Raw genomic sequence first — 21,443 nt, 5'->3', positions numbered from 1 at the left:
AGTCGACCTTTCCCTCTCCCCACGCTGCGCTGAGAGCTGATGGACCCGACGGGCAGTTTGGGCAGCCCACCCCTCCCCCGTCCACATCCCCGTGCCCCACATCAGGCTCTTGGGCGGCCCCCAGCCTGGACTTTGCCCTCAGATGCGTCCCTGTGGCCGGCACTGGGCACCGGGAGGAGGAGCCTCGGGCCCGAGGAGGACCGGGCCAGCTGAGGCTTGGCTGACGTTGCAGCACAGCACCCCAGGGCAGCCCATGGGATCGGCCTCGATCAGCACGTCCCCCGAGTCCACAGCCTGCCCAGCTCAGTGTCAGGCCTCTGGTCAGCGGAGGGACGGAGGCCAGGGCTCCCCTCTCCCAGGCAGGGAGTGAGAGCAATGTCCTCGAGCCCACGGCAGCCCTCGTGGGCACGAGCCCGTTCCACCCCCAGCAAGCGCAGGTGGACTGGCCAGCGTGGGGACCAAGGCGCCGTCTGCACGTCCCTCCTCCCCTGCGCCTGCCCAGCCCTCCAGCTCGGCTCTGGTGGCTGCAGACCACCAGGAGGGGCCGGGGCTGGGCCGGGGGCAGCGGCAGGACGGCGGACCCTCCCAAACCCGGGCACCGGCGGGGTGAGGTAGTAGGTTGTGTGGTTTCAGGGCAGTGATGTTGCCCCCTCGGAAGATAACTATACAACCTACTGCCTTCCCTGAGGGGCCCAGCGTCGTCCCACGGGAGGGCCGCCCCCGCACTCCGCAGGGGACTCGGCAGATGACTTGGGGGCCTGAGCCCAGGCCAGGCGGGTGGGAGGCCGCCCTGTGCACACTCAGATCTCAATAAAAGCTGCTGTCATGGGAATCTGGAGTCCGCCCTGTTTGTTCTGGGAGCCCAGGGGCGGGGCGTCTGCCGTCTGCCGTGGGCGGTGTGGGCGTGGCCTGACGGGGTGTTGGGAGGAGCTGCCTCTGGGCCACCGGGGGTCACCGGACCCTAGTCCGCCGCCCCCACAGCCTTCGAGTCTTCCTGATGGATTCAGTCCTGGACCCCGGACCCCCGCGCAGCCTGCACCCCACTCACACCCGCTTTGAGCACAGCTGTGGGACGCAGGCCCCAGAGGCATCACTCGGCCTGCACAGGCCCCCTTGCAGGTGGCGCGGACCCCAGTCAGCAGCTCAGAGCACAGTCCAGGACCCGGTCCCCGAGGCCGCCCCAGACCCAGTGCTTGACTGGGGCCCGGAAGTTCCTGTCTGCCACGCCCAGCCCCCTTAGGCCAGTGTCCGGGGTAGCCCTTATTTCGGGTGTCCATCCTGGGCTGACTGCCATCCCAAGTGTTCACTCACGTTTCTGTCGGGGGTCTTAGGCTCTCGTGCTGGTGGCTGCTGAAGCCTGTCCCCACAGTCACAGCCTGGGTGTCAGAAGAGACCCGTCTGTGTCTGACCCAGCGCCCAGAGCACCCTTGGGGGGAGGTGCTGCCACGGCTGCGTCCGAGCCCCGTCCCTGTGCCCACAGGGCGCAATGAGCTGCCATCTGCCCCAGCTGCAGCAGCCCCCTGTCACCCCACAAGCCTCTGCAGAAGAGAACTCCAGGCTGGCTCTTGCCAACGGCCCGGGGTACACAGAACGGGACACCACTGCAGCCTCCAAGTGCCCAGCGCCTGAGGGGACAGACAGGGCTCGGACAGGTCCAGGTCCCAGGCAGTGGTCTGGGACGGGGACCCTGTGACAGAGGCCAGAGGAGGCTCCTGCTCCAGCCAGGGTCCTGGAGGGAGGAGAGGTGGGCTGAGCTGGGCACCTCTCAGCCCTGAGTGCAGCAGCCTGAAGCATTGGAGGGACCGTCCTCCCCTCCCACCATGATGACTGTCCCCAAGCCGCTATCTCTGCCCAAGCCCCCACCCAGCCCAAGCCTCCTGTCTGGCCCACCCAGCCCGGCATGGCCACGCCTGTGCAGTCCAGCACCTCCTCTCCAGCCCGACACCCATCCGTGGCCCACCTGGCCTTGAGGAGCTGCTGCTGCACTATGGGTCAGTGGCCACGGGAACCCAGAGCAGGGGTCCCAAGGGGCAGAGAGAGCTTTCTAGAGCAGGGGCCATCTGAGCTGGGTCTTGATGGCTGTGTAGGAGTTTGCAGCTTGCAGTTTGCTGGCTGTGTAAGTCATAAAGAAGAGGCCTTCACAGTGGAGTGCCCCATCTTCTCCTCCCCCATTGTCCTCTGGGACCAAGGCAGGTGACAAACTCGGGCACTGTCCACTGCCTCTTCTTTGCCATGTGGTCAGTCAGTGGCAGAATCTGGCCACTTGTGTCCCCTGGACATCATTTCTGTGCCTCAGGTCTCTCCATCCCCACTCGCACTGCCAAACCTCAGAGCCTCTTGGAGCAGCCCCTCTGCCATTCTTCTGGGCACAAGGGGGCACTGGGCCCCCTTGTGAGCGGACCTGCCCTCACACCTGTGTACACCCTCACCTGGACCCCTCCCTGCCCCTCCTGCTGATCATGGCTCTGCACGCACAGCTCCTCTCCTCTGAATGCCCACAGCTCAGCGCTGCCTTGGGCCACGGTAGCCCATGTGTATCTGAGCTGACCGTGACCGTTTATACCCCGAGTTCAGCCTTTCCTCTGGCACTCCAGCAGTGCTCGGCCCTGTAATCAGGGCTCGTGTCCTGGTGGGGAGCAGTCCGGACACACAGCAGCCACTGCCATGGTCAGTGCCATGACGGGGGCCACCCAGGGCCTAGAAGAGCCCCGAGGAGTCCTGGACCCAGCTCTGCAGTCAGGGAGTGGCTTCCTGGAGGAGGTGACACCTGGTTCACCCTGTGACCCTCTCCACCTTCCAGCCAACCAACTTCCAGCCTCTCCTCTGCCACCAACTGGCCGACCCCAGAGACCAACAGGACCACAGATGTGGGCCCGAGGGGCATGGGGGCAGGGTGCTACCCATCATCTGGTCACCAGTGACGTGCGGAAGCAGTTTCATCCCAGAACAAACTGGATGAAGTCAGTACGGTCAAAGCAGCTAATTCGTTTGCGGGGCCCTGCGAGGCGGCAGCAAAGGCCTAGCTTTGGGGGCAGAGGCCTGGGGCAGTCGCTCTACTCACCAAGCCTCTACTTCCCCATCCTACATCATAGGGGGCTGTTGGATGTCAGGAGATAGCGGTTGCGAGAACTCAGTTGGGGGGCGGAGGGGTGTGTGGGAGGCACTGAGAGGGAAGGCGAGAATGGCAGGGGAGTCCTGGCCCGAGGCTGGGCGCCTGGTGCCACCTGCTGCCTAGCCAGGGAGTGGCTCCTGGCCCGGCTTGGGCCCTGGGTCTGGTCAGCAGGTGAGCAGGGTGGAGAGCAGGCTGGGGGGCCCTGAGGGCTCGGCAACCCCAGACTGTGTGCTCCCCAGGCAGGCGAGGACCATGGTCAGAGATGTGGATGAGTCAACTTGAGAGCGGCTCAGCTCAAGGCCATGGGGCGAGCGAGGGACCAAGACCCTGGAGGTGGTCCCTGTCCCCAGGCATGCAGAAGCCAGGCCCCCTCGGCCCCCTCCCAGCTGAGACAGGCCACCGAGGTGCCGCGGGTGTTCTGCAGGAGAGAGATCTGCATGTCCCTGCTCCTCCTGGGAGGTGACTCATCAGAGAGTCTCGAGGGACTTCTGGGGTGTTCAAGGCGGGGCTTTTGATAGGCCGTGGGCCCTTAAGGTCCACAAGGGCCACCTCTGATCTTGGACCCCCGGGGAGGGATGGCAGAGCCACTCCAGCATCTAGACCCTACAGACCGGGGCTGAGACAGGGTCTGGCCTTGTGGGCACGGAGTGACCGGCCGCCACCCAGGGCCGGGACTAGGGTGAGGTTGCAAAGGCCCAGCATCTCAGGGGCCCTCAGTCTCAGGGTGACACGGCACCCGCAGCCTGCCCATCAGCACGGTGGGCACCGAGCCAAGACCCACATACTATTAGGGGCCCATGAAGCAGTTTCGCTTCAGTTCCTTTCAAAGTTTGAAGGAAAAATGAAAGCAACAATACTGACGGTATATTATATGTAATACACAACATATGTAGCAAATGTATATCATAATTTGTCCTATATAGCATATAGCGTCCATAATGATGAAACCAGCTTGGATTATATTCGTTTTTGCACCACCTGGTCATAAAACGTGTTTTTAATCTCTTTTATGGAAGAAGCACCCGGGAAGGCAGAGTGCCCCCAACTCCCACCCCACGAGTCAGCCTGGGCCCCGCCTACGAACGTGGCCACTGTCCTGCCGCCCTGAGAGGCTGAGCGCCTCCTTCAGTTTCGTGTCCTGGGAGCCTCACTGGCCCTGGGCCCAGCCCTGCTCTCATCCCCCTTAGTCCCCCCTTTCCTGGCCAGCCAGCGGGAGGCCTGGGCCACGGCCAGCTGGGCGGCCCCTGCCATCGGACTCTGCGTTTCCCGACAGCGACACCGTGTGGCGGCAGCGGGAAGAGGTGGCCGTGAGCTCGGAGCCGCCACCCCTGCCGGCAGCCAGGGCGGTGGAAGGGGATGACCCCTCCCGGGCCGGAAGCCTCGGGTTCAAGGTCAGCCCAGGGGAGAGGGCCCCAGGAGCGCTCCCTGCGCCTCTGGTGTGCGGGGACTGAACTGCAGACTAATAACCGAGCGGCACGTACCCCGCACCCCCTGCCGGCTCCTCCACGCTCCGGCTGTACCCCTGCCATGGCCCCAGGTGGCACAGCGGGCAACCTCCTGCTCACTGTCAGCATCGCTGCCCCCCATCAGCGCCCCCTCCTCGTGGCCACACCCACAGCAAACCTATGAGGACCAGGGCCCCCTGCCAGGGATTCAGACCCACATCTGTCTCCCCAGGCACCGCCTGCTGGCCCGAGGCCAGGCTTTCTGCAGGAAGGGAGATGGTCCCCAAGCTGGAGGATGGGGCACTGGGTGGTCTGGAAACCCCGAGATGGGGGTGGCCCAGGCAGAGGAGCCTGAAGGGGAAGCTGGGGCCGCAGTGAAGGCCTCAGACACCAGGCGAAGAAGGCCAGGTCTTGCTCTTGCTGCGGCCCGTGGCCGCCTGGCAGACTTCACGCCCATCAGTGTCATTTTGCAGAGATGGGTCTCCCTGATGCTGTCCCTCCTGGATCAGGCAGGGCCTGAGGCGCCAGGGTGGGCTGGGGGGCATGGGGACCCGGGGGAGTCCCCGTGTCAGCAGGGTAGAGGTGCTGAGCTCAGCCTATTTCTCTCTAGAAGGGGAGGGGGCGGCACCAGGTTACACGTGTCAGACCTGGACAGCTGGAGGACTGAGATGGGCCAGGAGGGGAGGGCCTTCAGGCCTGGCCTGCTCAAGGGGCTCCAATCCCACCATAGCGCCAGCTGTTCCAGAGCCTGAGGCTGTCTCCTTCCCTCAGGCTTCCTTCTTGGGGGCCCAACTTCGCCGTCCACACTGACAGCAAGTGCTCCTGACCCCAAGGCTCCCGTAGCCTCCTGGGCTGCCTGTTGCAGAGGTGGCCCCAGCTGCGGTGTCTACATGGCCACCAGGACTCTGTGGAAGGGGTGACTTTTGCAAGGAGGGGAGCAGAGGGCTCTAGCCATTGGTGTAAATAGTCTTGAGTCAGCCCTCGCTGGGGCGCCACGTGCCAGGGCGACGTCTCTGGTCCTCAAGGAGGGGCTGCTGTCCTGAGCCCATTCCATAAAGGTGGACATTGAGGCTTGGAGAGACACAGTGGCTCTCCCAAGGCGACACAGCAGGCCAGAGCAGAGCTGGGATGGCGACCAGTTTGTCTACTCCGGGGCCTATAGCTGTCCTGCCACCCCCATGGTGTCTTCCTGCCTGTGGTGGGGGAGGGGGAATGGAGGTGCAGAGAAGAGACGAGTTCTGGAATCCCTTCCCTGTAGCCAAGGAAGCAGGCCAGGCCCAGGTCTGTCCCAGGTGCCTCGGCCGCTGGCCTCGCATGTGAGCGTCCACCCTAACAAGAGCAAAGTGGCTGCCTGTGCACCAGACATCTGGTCCCTCAGAAGGAAGCGACTCTCTGTCCCTGCCCACGTGACCTGGACTCGAAGATGGTGGGGCCAGTTCCTGGCAGGCCTGGACCCCAACCCTCCACCTCCTTCCCAAATCCTGGGTGTCTGGTCCTGCCTCTGGCCAAGCCCCAGGCGGGCAGCGCAGCCCAGCGTGGTGAGCAATGCGTGCTTCCCACCATGCTCTCCAGGGATGCAACAGGAAAGGGCAGCCTGTCCTGAAGAAGCCCTCAGCCCCTCCCTGCACCCCTCCTTCCCCTCCTCCCCTCGTCGCGCCCTCCACATCATGAGGCCCCTTCCTCTACATCTCTCCCGGGTCAGCCGAGAGGTCCCTGTGGCTCCACGTGGGTGTTCTATCCCCGCATGCGCGGCGGGGAGGCCCAAGCAGGTGGCCTGTGCTCTCAGGGCATCATGGTCCAGGCGGCAGCTGGTGGAAAGGAGGTGAAGGCCTGGAGGGGGGAGGAAAGGGGGAGAGAGGACAGGCACCTCGGCAGGGAGGGTTTTGGGGGCAGGGTGGGGGGTGTCCTGGGAGCCCCTGATGGCCAGGCTGAGGAGGGAGGGCAGGAACCACCTGGGGGGAAGGCACGGGGGAGGAAGGGCCCTGGGGCCAGCCTGGGCGGGCAGGGGCCCTCGCGGGAGAAGGAAGCGCCCGCAGGAGGGTGCCCAGCAGCACAGCAGAAGGGGGACTGGGTAGGAGCGAGCAGATTCCCCCTTCTCAGTGGCTGGGATGTGCTCAGAGAGGGCGGGGGCAGGGCAAGTGGGGCGTGACAGTTCCAGGAGCGAGGAAGCCCCTGTCTGCTGGGGTCTCCAGGGACCCCAGCACCCGAGGACCCAGCCAGATGGCCCACTGCACAGAGGGGGTGCAGCCAGCAGGGGCCCCCGTGGGGCTGGGGATGGGGGAAGGTACCCGGCAGGTGGTCTGTGGTCACCCCCAGATGGAAGCACCCCCCAGGGGGGAAGCTGAGGGTGGCACTGGGGAGGCCCCTGCCACCATGGAGGGGGCCCAGGGTGTGGCAGAAGGAACACAGGATCAGGAGACCACCCGGCAGAAGGGTCCCGTCTCAGCCACACCCCAGCTGTGTGAGCAGGGGCAAGCCCTGGCCCTCTCTGAGCCCGTCTCCTCACCCAGGCTGAGAACTAGAGGACTGGCCCTGGCAGGAACTGCTGGGCCCCGGCAAGGCGGGCAGAGCAGGCAGGTTCCGTGGGATGAGGAGATGCTCGATGGGACGGAACCCCCCATGCCTGGCCTCCCCCAGACGTCCGAGGGGCTCCCCAAACCCTCAGGCCAACAGTGCCCACACTTGTTCCCTGTGTTTCTCTGTTCTCTCTCCTCCAACCCACTTTGCTTTTCTCCACTGAGCTGTCATAACCCTCCAGCCACTGGTCTTTGCAACCAGGGAGAGCCAGGGGGTGTCTCCACCATAGATGCGCTGGGCGCTGGGCGGGCCTGACACCACCTTGCTCCAGATCGGATGCTCTCAGAAAGGGGCGTCGTAATAAACTTTACGGGCAGAGGGGAGCCTGGAGCTGGCGGGGGCTGTGATTCACCAGGGAAGCAGTGGTCACTCCTGCAGCCGGGAAGGGGGAGGTCTGAACATTTTTGTGGCCTGGAAGAGGTCCACACTGCCGTCTGTGTTTGCTGATTCCCCGGGGTGGGGGGTGTTGGTGTTTTGCGAAGCTGTTCATGTCCACAGGAGGACGGCCAGGCCCAGCTGATGTCCCAGGCTGCTCCCAGATACCAGGGCCCCTTTCCTTCTAAGCTCTACCCACCCCCACTCCCATGTTCCTTATCTATCCGGGCGTGGTCCATCCCCCGCCCCAGGAGGCTCTGAGCTCCAGGGACCTGCGTATCTTGTTCCTGCAGTATCCCCAGCACCTAGCCCAGTGCCTGGTGCAGCGGGTGTTTAATAAATGCCCACTGAAATAACAAATGAATTAGAGTGAACAGAGTCTGGGGGGGTGGAGCCAGCGCCACGAGGGAAACTGGCAGGAGAGGTAGTACCTGGGCACCCTAAGGACTCAGGCTGAGGAGGGGACTGGCTGTCCCCTGAAAAGGTCTCGAGATGCTCTTGGACTCTGGATGAATACGTCCAGAGCTGCTGCCCACAGTGTCCTCTTTTGGAGTCACACTGTGGTGAGCCCATTAAAGGCTCTGACAAGGCCTGCAGACAGGAGACAGACCTCTTGGATTTGGTTTAACTCACACTTTCCCAGACAGGCCCGACTACAGCATCCCAGCTGGTCAAGTCACACCAGTGGCCGCCCCACAGAACAGGACATAGCCTGGCAGCTCTGCATTTGCCAGAGGTCCCTCTGGCTGCCATGAGGGGAGAGAGCCCTGAGAGGTGCGGGGGCGGGGAGCGCCCAGGAACCCAGGCCCCAGGACAATGTTTAGAGCTGGGCAGTGAGCCGCGATGTTCTGAGAAGCCCTGAGGCAGGACAGGAACTGATGCCCCTGGTGCTTCTGTTCTCAGGGAGGGCAAGGCCGGCAGGTGGCCAAGCCAGTTGGGCCTCAGGACTGGGCAATACCAGTCCCATTCACCTGTGGTCGCAAGCTAAGGGGTGTTTCCGCCTCCATCTCAGCCAACAGTGGGCTCTGAGAAGGGTGTTGGGGACAGCAGGGTGGGGTCCTGGCTTGGCCGGGGCAGACAGACCGGACCCACTGGCAGGGGCTGCAAAGCCCAGCTGTGACTTGAGTCCCTGCGGGCTGGGCCTGGGTCCCCATGTGCCCTAAGCCACTTCAGCCTGGCCACCCTGCCAGGGGCCCTCAGCACAACCAGAGAGAAATTGGGCACTGGACCGGTGTCAGGAGCCCTGCCTCCCCGAGGGGCCCACAGAGCTCCTGGCCCCCCGTGAGCCTCAGTTTCCCCATGGGCCTGAACTCGAAGGACCGGACCGCTTTCAGCTGTGTGCTCAGGATGGGTCGGCTCTGGTCCAGCCTCTGAGGCGAGGCCCGGGGTGACCACCAGGTGGCGCCCTGCACCCGACGAAAAGCGCAGCTGTGGCTGGAGAAGGGCGGCCTGTGGAACCCCAGACCCCCCATCACCCCCCTCGCTGTCACCAGCGGCGGGAGTCCATGAGGCCTGGATGGGGCCCCCGCAGTCCCGAGGCCCAGTAGCCTCTGAGGTCAAGAACAAGGGGGGCGGGCGGCGGATGGGCTCAGCATCAGTCCGCCAACACGGCAGGAGGCCCGGCCTCTTCTCCCCTCGCAACATCTCCCGGGGGGATACAGCCCTCTAGTGGCTATGGGGGTGTGGAGGACAGTCCCCCCCTTTCGGCCACCAGGAGGACTGCTGCCCCTTGCCCCGTCCAGGCACTGGACAGGGGTCCGATTATTGGGCTGGGGTCCGACCCCACGTCTGTCTGCACTCACCCACACTGTGGCACTGGACCACATACTTCTTCCTCTCTGAGCCTCAGTTTCCCCATCTGTAAAACAGAGAAGAACCACCTCTCGCCCTCCCCCCCGCCCCACGTGCCAGCCCCTGCAGATGGGGGTATCCCCAGCAGGACCGCCCTGTGAAGTGGAGGGTGCCGCCTGTCCCAGGCTGCAGAAAGCTGTGTGGCCAAGGCCACGCCCCTCAGGGGCTGGACTGCAGGAGAAGGCCCAGGATGAAAGCCCCGGATGTCCACCACTTGCCGGGCGGCAGGGGGCCCGGGGGCAGGCATGGGGAGCCGTGGTTTCTTCTGATCCCACACAGGAGCTGAGTCCGATTTCCCATCCCTGAGCCCTGGACCCAAAGAGGCCAGCACCATGTCCAGGGTCACACAGTGGTGTCCTTTGGGGACAGGGGCCTCCCTCACTCGCCTCTGTGTCATGTGAGCCCAGCCACGGGTGTAGTGGGCAGTAAACACTGACTGGTGTTACCAGCACGGTCACTGCTGAGTGGCCCTGGGCAGTCAGGGCCTAGACCCTCAGGGAGCCCCACCCCCAAGGGAGTCCTGGGGGTATCACTCAACCGTAAGGAGGCCCCCCAAGGCTCTGGGCTCACAAGGACAGACTAGTGGCTGGGTAGGCAGGGAGCATAGGAAGGGCACGGACAAGTGGGCAGGTACTACCCCTGGGCAGCCGAGCAGGCGCCGTCCCTGGCAGCAGATGGGAGCCGGGCGCACGGGGCACGGGAGCCACGGGCTCTTTAGCTTGGCTGATCCATGACCCAGTGAGGGGGCAGGCGGCCCAGCGGGTGAGATTGCCCCGTTGGTAGAGGGTGGGGACGGCTGCTGGCCTGGCCTCAGGGGAGCCTGGTGGGAGCCAGGCCGGGCCCGGGTTGGTGGCCAGGGCAGCGCTCAGCTAGGCAGTCTTGTCTGGGAGGCCGTGGGCCATGCAGCCTTGCTGGGCCTGAGCGAGGTGGTCCTGAGCAGACCAAGCCTGGGTCGCTGTCCCACCTGGCACAGGGCTGGGCCCTAGACAGGGCCTGCCGCCCAGAGAGAGCAAACTCCTGGGGCCAGACATCCCCCAGTCCTGGCCCCCCGTGAGCCTCCACCACCTGGGTCACAGTCTTGACTTGATCTCCCCCTGCTCTGGGGGGCTCACTCCCAGCAGCAGCCCTCTCCCACCAGCTTCCTTCTGGCCACCGGAGGCCACTGCCACCTGGAGCACGTGGCGCCCAGCCTCTTCTCACACTAGGCCTCTGCCTGGGACGCCCTTCCTGCTGTCCCTTCATCCCTACTGGGCCTTCCGTTACGGCCATCACCCCAGCTTCTGTTAACCGCCAACTACGTGCCTGGCACTGTCTTGTCATCTGATCCTCCTGTGGGTGTTATTTTTTTCCCCTCCATCTCAACGACGAGAAACTGCCCAAGCCCCCAGAGCCTGGGAGGCGCCCATTCAGGAGCGCCCGGGGCCCCAGGCAGACTTGCACAAACCCCAGCACTCCGAGCCTTGCCTCCACCAGCCCCCTCTGGAGGCAGGAGTGCAGCCTCTCTCACCTCTGGGGAACCTTCCTGGCAGCTGTCTTTCCTCTCCGCTCCCACACTTGTACCCAGGCATCCCCAAGTACTGGCACCTCGGGCGCTTGTGGCCAGCTGGCAGTGGAGAGGGAGTGGTTCAGGGTGCAGGGCAGCTTCAACTGCAGACCGGCCAGAATGGAATGCTCGTCACCCTGAGGGATCCACTTGGTGGTGCAGCCCTCAAAACGATCCTTCGTTCAATACATTCCAGCTGGGAGACAGACTGGGAATGGGAGAATTAGGTGAATGACGCCCAAGGCCTTGGAGGCACTGCCCAAGAGGGAGGACCGCACAGCAGAAGTGGTGTGTGGGAGAGTTCACGGAGAGCTTCCTGGGACAGGTAAGTCCTGGGTTGGGTCTTGTAGCATGAATAGGAGTTTGCCAGCTACAGACTACGAAAAGGAATGAGAAGCCCCCACATTCACACTCTGACTGTATGTGTGTGTTGTTGAGTCCTGTGCGAGTTGTGTCACACGGTATACTGATGGGGTGGGAGGGCCAGGGACTCTGTGGGAGCCGGGGACCCACATGCCCAAAAGGGTAGGTCATTTCTAGAGTCAGTTCCAGAATTAATCAGGAAGCTTTAGTTGCAGGTAACAGAAACCCAAGCCAAACTAGCTTAGGCCCAGAGGGGACTTATCGCCTTATGTAAGAAAAAATCCAGGAATCGGACCAGCGTCAGGCATGGCTGGTTCAAAGGGCGTACTCAGGACTCTGCCCCCGCTCCACTTCTGCCGACTGCTTTTCCGTGTTTCCCAGCCCCAGCAGGCTCCCCCTGGAAAGGTAGAGAAGGCCAGGCCTTGATCCCCTTCCCCACACCTGCCTCCCCACCCCCTGGAAAGCTCTCTCCCCTCTCCAGCAGTGAGTCACGAATGCTCAGTCCTGAGCCACTGGCTGTGCTGCTCCCGGCCAGGTGGTGCCCGGGGTGGAGCCAGCTGCTGCCCCATGGAGATCAGTGCCGGGTAGAAATGGGCTTCATGTGGGCTCTTGCAGTGACCTTGACCTGCGGAGGATGGAGGCGGCCCCAGGGCTGAGTCAGCTGGAACTTCCCATCTGTCCCCCTGAGCCTGTCTGAGCCCTCAGCTCTGCACAGCGACCAGGGGCCAGGGAGCGGCGTCCTTGGAGGCCAGGCCAATGTGGCACTGGCAGCGACCTCTGGGAGGGCAGCGAGAGGGCATGGGTGCTGGCTGTGTCCTGCTTCACTCCAGCCACCTGGGGCTCCGTGGGACCTCCAGCAACGTCTCTGGCAGCCACCAGGAAGGCAGGCGTTGCTCGCATCTTCTCCACTCTTCAGGCCGGGAGCCGAGTTCTGTGGCCCAAAGGGGCCTGGAGGCCTGTCCTGCCCACGACTTGAGCTGCCCTGTATGACCTGGGCCCTGGCCCTGCTCTCATTCCTAACCCGACCCCACTGCCCAGCCCCCTCCGGGACGGGGTGAGCCGTTCACTGCTGATGGGAACCTTCCCCAGTGCCCATCCCAGGGACCCAGGGGCAGCATGGTTGAGTGCGCTGTCTGGGGAGGGGGGCTTGGGCGGGCAACAGAATTCAACCTTGATGCTGAAACCAGGCCCGGGCAGAGGCCCGGGGCATCAGCCCGCACACCTCACCACCGAGGCGCCCACTGCTGCCCCGACCTCCCTCCTCCTATGGGGCCAACACTCCCTGCGGGCGCGCTCAGGCTGTGACGTCGCCCACACTCTCTGCTCTGAGCCCGCACCTAGCAGGGACCCGAGTCAAATGTGGGACCCTCACGCAGCCCCGCGGACAAGAGGAAGCCCGTGTCTCACAGGTTCAGAGACAAAGGTCATGGGGTGCCCAGAGCCCGGCGCAGAACATGCCCCCGCCCCGCCCTGTGGATCCCTCACCCTCAACTTCAACTTCGACACCTCAGTGCCACCAAGTCCGGTCACTGCTCCCCTATGACAGGGCCCCTGCCTGTTTCACCAGCCACCTCGCCTCTTGCTGCGCCTCCTGCTGTTTCCCCCTGGATGGGAGCCCAAGCTCCTCTGGGGGCTTCTTCCTCCGGTGCCCAAGGCTGGGCGGGCAGCCCCTGTGCTGCGCAACCGCCCGGGCACTTAGATCTGCGGCACCGCCGTTTCCGGGCAGCTCCCTGAGAGCAGGCCTGGGTCAGGCCCAAAACAGGTGTCGGGAGGCTGGGCACCCCAAGCTGCAGGAGGCCCACCTACGGCCACCATGGCCGCCTGTGACATCCCTGCCCCCCTGACCACGGGCCTGGAAGGCTGTGAGCCGAGGGCAGCTCGCCTCCCAGCCCCCTACGGTTTCCCTGGCCGCAGCACCAGGGTGGGTGGGAGCTGCCCTTCCATCTCGAGGGTGAGGGAGAGACAGGGGCTCCTGGCCAGGCCCCACCCACCATGTGCACTCGGGGAGGTCTGACAGGGAGTGACCGGAGCGTGCGGGACGCCTTGGCCCAGGCTGGAGCCACAGGACACAAGAGGTGCTGAGACTGCATCTTCCTGTCCTGTTCACTGTTCACCCCCAACAGCTTCCCGCTGTGCTGGGACCACCAGGCCCAGCCCTGTGGAGTCCAGACCGTTCCACCTGCCCCCTCACCTCGAATGACCCTCCCCCGAGGCTGTGAGGTCAAGGGCCCACCTCAGCCAGGCTGTGTGTCCTCAGGCAAGTTGCCCACCCTCTCTGGACCTCAGCTGTAGTGACTAGTCGCATGGCCCAGAGCGATGCCGGGGCTCAAGGAAGCAGCGATGTCCCAGCACATGGGGACAAGCCCCAAGTGCCCCCTCCCCTGGGAAGTCACTTGGGTTCCCTGGCCCCAGACCACATATATGGTTCCCTCCTCTTCTCCTCGTGCCCCCAGCACCATGTCACTCCACCCTCCTCCTCCCCGGCAGGGATTGGCCTGTCCTGGAATCAGCTGGACCAGAGGGAGCAACTTAGGACCAAGGCCAGGGCTTGGCATGGTGCTGGGGCCCAGGTGGGCTTTGAGGGCCAGTTAACTCCCTCAGTGGTGAGGGGAAGGGGATGGGAAACCGAGGCACAGGGGGCGAGTACCCAGTCCAGGCCGTCGCTGCCCCCAGGCACAGAGACCCCTGATGGCTACTTCTTCACCCCAAGCTGGCGTCAGCCCCGAGATTCCTGACCAGAGCCTGTCACAGCTGGAAGGCTCTGGGCCAGAGCAGGGGCTGGTGCCCAGCGGCCTGAGGTGACCCGCAGCTGAAGAGGCGCACCCTCGGCCCCTCCATCACTGCAGGCAGAGGAGAAGGAGGTGCCCCCTCCGCTTTACACGACTCAATCCCAGTGCTAAATGCAGAAACACGGCTTGGCCGAGCGCCGAGTTCAGTCCGGGCCGCCTCCCAGGGCAGCAGGGCGGCCCAGCCGTGACCCAGGGCCTGGGAACGCAGGCAGGACCCGGCCGAGCCGTGGGGCCTCCGAGGGGCCGTCCTTTCAGGAGGCTGGTGACCTTCCCAAGGGTGGACAGCCAGGCAAGGACTGTGTCTCCTGACCCCTCGTCCCCTCCCTTCCTGGAAGCCCTCCTTGGGCCAATCTCCTGACCGACCACCCGGCTGGAGCTCCCTGGGTGCACAGGACCCCAGGCCCCCTGAAGGCCTGGCTCTAATCTCAGGCTCTTCTGTGGTCCCCATTTCACAGGCAGGAGACAGAGGCTGGACAAGGTCAACCCAAGGTCACACAGCGGTGACTGACAGAGCTGGGGCTGGACGCGTCTGCTGGCCTCAGCCTACACCCACTCCCACCACACCCCCTGCCCCGTGCTAGGGGGACGGTGCCCTGTTTCACAAATGAGGAAACTGAGGCCCGGGGAGGATCCGCTCCTGAGTTCACACCCTGATAGGGAAGGTCACGCTGTCTGTGGCCTCAAAGCCGGCGCTCCCCACATGCACCCCGTCCCACCCCGGCTGCAGGGGTGAGTCTCCAGTTCCCCCCAAACCCCTGCAGGGAGAGAGTTCCTCTATCTGGGGTGAATCAAGAGCGAGGGTTGTGGGAGGTGTGTCCTCACCAGCTGGGGGGTCGGAAAGGCTTCCTGGAGGAGGTGACGTGACCACTCACCCAAGTCCTCAGGGTCAAGGAGCCGAGACGAGGCAAGGGGTGGGGGTGGGGAGGGCAGCGTGTGGTGTCCACGGGTGAGGGAGCACCTGCCGGGAGCAGCGCCTGAGGCAAGAGGTGGCTGGGTGGGGGGGCCGCAAAGGGCCCGGGGCACCCTTGGGTCCTCGGAGGCCACAGGGGGCCATGGGTGGTTTTAGCCGGTGAGTGACAAGGCCAGGTGAGGGCTGCGAAGGTTCACCTGGCTGCTGTGTGGATTCTGCATTACAGTCCCCACTCCTGCTCCTCTGCCGGGCCCACCCTCCGGGTCACCAGTGCTCGGGGGGAGCGGAGGTGGGCTTGGCCCTGGAGGAGGCCACCCTCCCTGCCCACACCCCCGACCGCCCCGCGCAGGAGCAGCCAGCCGCACCCCGTGTCTCCCTGGGGGGGTACAGGGCAGGGGCTGCGGGGCCACGCAAAGGCCCCGGGGCAGGGCCGCCAGGCGGAGAGAGGCAGGTGGGCCCAAGCAGGGGAGCCACTGGGGGCCTGGGGGTTCCCAGACGGAGCTTTGTGCTCAGTGTGGACCCCGGGGGGAGGGGAGGAGCCCCAGGCAGGGAGCGGGGAGGAAGGAGGCCCGGGTGAGGCTCGAGGCCTCATGAGCGCTTGTGAGGGACAGGATGGAGACCCGTGCAGGCCATGGAGGCCACAGGGGCACATGGGGAAGAGTAACCCGGAGCCACGCCTGTCATGGGTTGGGGGGCTTCCCCCGAGCCCACCCTGGGTCCCCAGGCCTATTTTAGGGACTGCGGTGTGGAGCACCACAGGAAGTCTCCCAGCTCATGGAAGAGCACGTGAGGGGAAGTGGGGGGACGGAGGCTTCTAGAAGGAGGAGTGTGGCTTTGGGGGCAAGGTCCCAGCTCGAGGAGGCATGGCCCGTGGCAGGTGTTGAAGGTGTGAAGTGGCCCTTGGTGGCCAGGGTGGCCCAGGATGGGGGCCCATGTCAGGGGCAGCCACATCTGGCTTCTGGGCTCCCAACAGGCTGGGTTCATGCCGGCGCCCAGCCCCAGATGAGTCGGGGTGCCGAGTCGGAAGGCCCCCGTCAGCACCTGGGCCGTGTGTGTCTGGCACCCGAGGCCTCAGATGCAGCCGTAAGATCCAGACGCCCCGGCAGCCAGGAGGTCCACAACCGCCGCCACTGGACAGGGACATTTGCACGTCCTCAGGGCTGGCGTCCCAGCCCCAGGTCATCTGTGAGTCTGCATGCAAAGCCCCCGGGCTCCCCCCGCCTCAGAGGGGGCTCAGCCCCTTGGTCTGTGGATCTCCCAACAGACCCCACCTGGAATTTCATCTTGTAGTTGACGTCTCCTGCGTCTGGTCTGTGCTGGGTGGGGCTGTGGGCAGTGGCCGTCTGTCGGAGAGCAGCTGGCAGAGGGTCCTGGGGACACTCAGGGTCGGGGGGCATTGGGGTGGGGATGATGTGGGCAGACTGTGGTGGGTACCACCGTCCCCTGGAGCCACCAGGGCAGAGGGCCTCACTCGGTGTCTGTGTGACACGTCCCTGAGTCTGAAGTCCAGGCCATAGTCCCACCATGGTCAGGACCAGCCGGGGCCAGAAGCTGGGTCTCCACTCCTGCGCTGCCCTCTCCCAGCAGCAGGCCACGGTGCCCGGACGGGGCCAGCGTGAGGCCATGGTTTTCTACCGTTCTGGGGAAGCCAGCGCAGGCCCAGGCTGTCAGCCGCTGGACTGGGCACCCAGGTGCGGCCAGAATGTTCCAGGCCCCTCCACCCGCATCCAGCAGAGGGGAGCCAGGGGCTGCGGCTCCCGCGGGGCAGCTGCCGGGCAGGCTGGGGTGTCTGAGCACACGGCCCCCAGGGAGAAGGCCTCCTGCCCCACAGACGGCAGCCCCTCCTCAGCCTGGCATGTGCATCGTAGGTCTCTCTGGGGTCTGAGGGCTGGTGGGTGCCAGCCCATCCCTGGGGCCACACTGCTCCAAGGAGGGCTACAGGCGAGCTCCCAGAGGGAGGCCCCGAGGACCGGCCTAGCCCCTGCCCCCCGCCTCCCACTCAGGGGCCCAAACTCTGCTGGTGTCTTCAGCCCGGACCTGCCCCTCCATCCTCCTTCCAGGGCCAAGGGCCCGCCGTCTACCCCAGGGCTCTCGCCAGAGCCCGGCCCATCCTGGGCTTCTCCCCCCATCCCCTCCTCCTGTCCTGTGTCCCCACGCCCCCTAACCCCTCTCTCAGAGCCACCCATGCCTCAGCCCGGGAGGCTGGTCCCTGGCACCCCTGCCCCCAGCTGCCCCCTCTCCTTCAGGGGCAGGACTGCACAGGGCTTGGGAGCCCAGACTCTGGAGCTGCTTGAAATCCCAGTACCACCAGTCATAGCTCTGTGGCTTCTCTCTGCCTCAGTTTCCTCACCTGCAGAAGGGGGATCACCGGTACCCTCCTGTAGGACCAGGCGGGGGTTAAATGCCCTCCATGGAGCCTACCCGGGCCTTTGCTGGCCACACTCTGCCTAGAAGGTGCCCCCCACCCGCCAGCCCCTGCAGTCCTCACCTCAGCTCCACAGGCCCACACCTGCCCCTGCCGGGCCAGGCCCCGCTCCCTCATGGCTGCCTGCCTTCCCCAGGCCCCTAGACCTCTGCTCCTGCAGCCCCACCATGCCTTCCCCTCCCCCACCCCTTCCCCCCCTTTCGGGACCCCTGGCTTTGGACTGCCCAGCTGACCTTGAGTGCACTCAGCCCCAGACCTGGCGCTCCTGGGGTCAGCGTCACCTCCCTTCTGCTCCCTCCACCACCACCCCCAGACTCGAGCCCCTGAGACCCCCCTGCAGGGTCAGAGGCACATGGGGTCCGAGACTTTCTCCTGCACAGACATGGAAGCTGGGGCACGTTTCAGGCAGCGGAGTGAAAGGATCAGAGGTGCTTTTAGAGGAGGGGGTGCGAGGGGCAGGGGGCTGCAGTTGGGCCTGTGTGGGGAGTGGGGGGAGGGCGAGGAGGGGACGGGGGTGGGGAGCTGTGGCTGGAGCTGGTGATGGGTTTGGCGGGGCGCGGGCGCGGGGTGTGCAGCTCCGTCCCGACGCCTGGCTTGGACGGAATGGCCGGCGGGTGGCGCTGTTGGCCAAGATGGGGACCCTGGAGGGGTGTCATGCTTCGGGGCAACCTGGGGGTTCCTGAGAGGCACCCCGGGGGGCAGCTCAGGAGGGAGGGCCGGGCTGGGGGCAGACCGGGCAGCACTGACTCCTGTGGGGTCCACGGAGCCAGAGCAGCGTCGGGGGCAGCCCAGTGGAGAGGAGAAGAAGGGCTCCGCGGAGCAGAGCCGGGAGGGAGAGGGCGCAGCCTAAGGGGCCGAGGAGGGCAGTGAGGCGGGCGGACGAGGGGCGCTGGAGCGGCCGGGCTTCGGCCGAGGGCGAGGAGAGATCGGCTGCGCCTCGCGACTCGCAGGTGGGCCGTGGGTGGGACTCCAGGAGTGGAACAGGCGCCCCTCGAGGCACTGTGGGGACAGCAGGCACCCTGACCCGCTGGCCACCCACACCGCCTGCCCAGCCTTCTCCCAGAAGCCGCTTCCGAACTCCCAGGCAGCCCATCCGAGCCCAGGGCTCGGATCAGGGAAGGAAAAAATATATCCTTTATGCCGCAAATCGGCTGCCCTTTCCCACAAGTCGTCACAATTCTGCCTTTGTTCCCGCTGAAGCAACCGATAGAGAAACCAACACTGTTCGCACGACGGCGGGGCCTTAAAAAGAAGTCCCCCAGAGCCTGGGGAAGGGGGCCCCCAGAGGTTGGCCTGGAGCGGGTGGGCGTGAGCAGAGGGAACACGGAACTCCCCCAGGAGGGGCAGCAGGTGGACCTCGGATCGGGCTTGGACCCAGAACACACAGCAAGATGCCCTCGAGTGGGAGAAGTTGAAAAATAAGCAACGGAGCCGGCCAAAGTTGCCGGCAGCTTGGTCCTGGGAGCATCCCGCCCGCGACCTTGGCTTTGCTGAGCCCACAGTGCGTGGGTGTCAGGCGGGGCCAGGCCCAGGCCAGCAGCTCTCCCTGGGCCTGTCTTTGCATCCACCTCCGCCGCTACGTCGGATCTCCACAACCCTGTGGATTGCGCGCGAGAGAAAATGAAAAGCTCACATGTGCAAGCACAGAGACACGAACACACACAGACAGGCTCACACATGCGGAAGTGAATGCACACTCACACACAGAAGTGAGCACACACAGAGGTGTGCACATGCATGTACACACGTGCACAGGCACACGTGCACACGGAGACCCGTGCACACAGATGCACACGTATACATGCACGAGCATATACTCACGTGCACGTCTGTTAGTCCACGCGTGTGCACATACACGTGCATTCACGCACATACTCAGGTGGCACGCAAATGCACGCAGTCACACGTATGCACACGCACACACACACAGACAGAAATGCATACCTGCTCACACACACCCATACACAAGCATATCCACACGTGCGCGGTCCTGCTCATGCGTGCGTGCTCAAGATGGCGGGCGGGGCTTCCGTTCCACCAGTGACTCAGCTGTGCAGAGTCCAGGGGCTCTCTGACCCTCGTCTTTCTCCTCGACTGGATGAGGAAGTAGAGCCCTGGTCTTGGAGAGCTCCCCACTCTCCCCTGCAGGCAGCACACACTCTGCTGAAGGTCAGATTCACTCCCTTGGTGCAGCTCCCAACTTCCAAGGGCAGCTCTTGGGAGGGGCACAGGGATGTGCAGCTGTGGTCGTGGCTGCCCCCTCCCCGGCTTGGCGGGCTGGTTGTGCACATCCTGGGTAGAGGGGAGGGAGTCACTCAAGGTCAAACAGGCTGCTAAGGGCAGGATCCTTCTCTTGTTCTGAAATAAGTACCCCTTACATTATATATATATTTTTTAACATCTTTATTGGAGTATAATTGCTTTACAGTGTTGTGTTAGTTGCTGCTGTATAACAAAGTGAATCAGCCATATGCATATATATCCCCATATCCCCTCCGTCTTGCATCTCCCTCCCACCCTCCCTATCCCACCCCTTTAGGTGGTCGCAAAGCACCGAGCTGATCTCCCTGTGCTATGCGGCTGCTTCCCACTAGCTAGCTATTTTACATTTGGTAGTGTATATATGTCCATGCCACTCTCTCACTTTGTCCCAGCTTACCCTTCCCCCTCCCTGTGTCCTCAAGTCCATTCTCTTCATCTGCGTCTTTACTCCTGTCCTGTCCCTAGGTTCATCAGAACCTTTTTTTTTCTTAGATTCCATATATATGTGTTAGCATACGGTATTTGTTTCTCTCTTTCTGACTTACTTCACTCTGTATGACAGACTCTAGGTCCATCCACCTCACTACAAAGAACTCAATTTCATTTCTTTTTAAAGCTGAGTACTATTCCATTGTATATATGTGCCACATCTTCTTTATCCATTCATCTGTCGATGGACACAGGTTGCTTCCATGTCCTGGCTGTTGTAAATAGTGCTGCAGTGAACACTGTGGTACGTGTTTCTTTTGAATTATGGTTTTCTCAGGATATATGCCCTGTAGTGGGCTTGCTGGGTCGTATGGTAGTTCTATTTTTAGTTTTTTAAAGAACCTCCATAGTGTTCTCCATAGTGGCTATATCAATTTACATTCCCACCAGCAGTGCAAGAGGGTTCCCTTTTCTCCACACCTTCTCTAGCATTTATTGTTTGTAGATTTTTTGATGATGGCCATTCTGACGGGTGTGGCTGGCACAAAAACAGAAATACAGATCAATGGAACAGGATAGAAAGCCCAGAGATAAACCCACGCACATATGGTCACCTTCTCTTTGATAAAGGAGGCAAGAATATACAATGGAGAAAAGACAGCCTCTTCAATAAGTGCTGCTGGGAAAACTGGACAGCTACATGTAAAACAATGAAATTAGAACACTTCCTGGGACTTCCCTGGTGGTACAGTGCTTAGGAATCCACCTGCCAGTGCAGGGGACACAGGTTTGGGCCCTGGTCCGGGAAGATCCCACATGCCATGGAGCAACTAAGACCGTGAGCCACAACTACTGATCCTGCGCTCTAGAGCCCACGAGCCACAGCTACTGAGCCTGCGAGCCACAACTACTGAAGCCTGTGTGCCTAGAGCCCGTGCTCCGCAAAAAGAGAAGCCACCGCAATGAGAAGCCCACGTACCGCAATGAATAGCCCCCACTCGCCGCAACTAGAGAAAGCCCACACGCAGCAAAGAAGACCCAACACAGCCAAAAATAAATTAATTAATTAATTAATTAGTTTTTTAAAAAAGGAACACTTCCTAACACCATACGCAAAAATAAACCCAAAATGGATTAAAGACCTAAATGTAAGGCCAGACACTATAAAACTCTTAGAGGAAAACAAAGGCAGAACGCTCTATGACATAAATCACAGAAAGATCCTTTTTGACCCACCTCGTAGAGAAATGGAAATAAAAACAAAAATTAAAAAACGGGACCTAAAGAAACTTAAAAGCTTTTGCACAGCAAAGGAAACCATAAACAAGACGAAAAGACAACCCTCAGAATGGGAGAAAATAT

The sequence above is a fragment of the Stenella coeruleoalba genome, assembly GCF_951394435.1.
Source record: "Stenella coeruleoalba genome assembly, chromosome: 11".
NCBI classification, from domain to species: domain Eukaryota; kingdom Metazoa; phylum Chordata; class Mammalia; order Artiodactyla; family Delphinidae; genus Stenella; species Stenella coeruleoalba.
The sequence above is the reverse complement of the archived record's forward strand: the minus strand, read 5'-3'. Positions refer to the sequence as shown.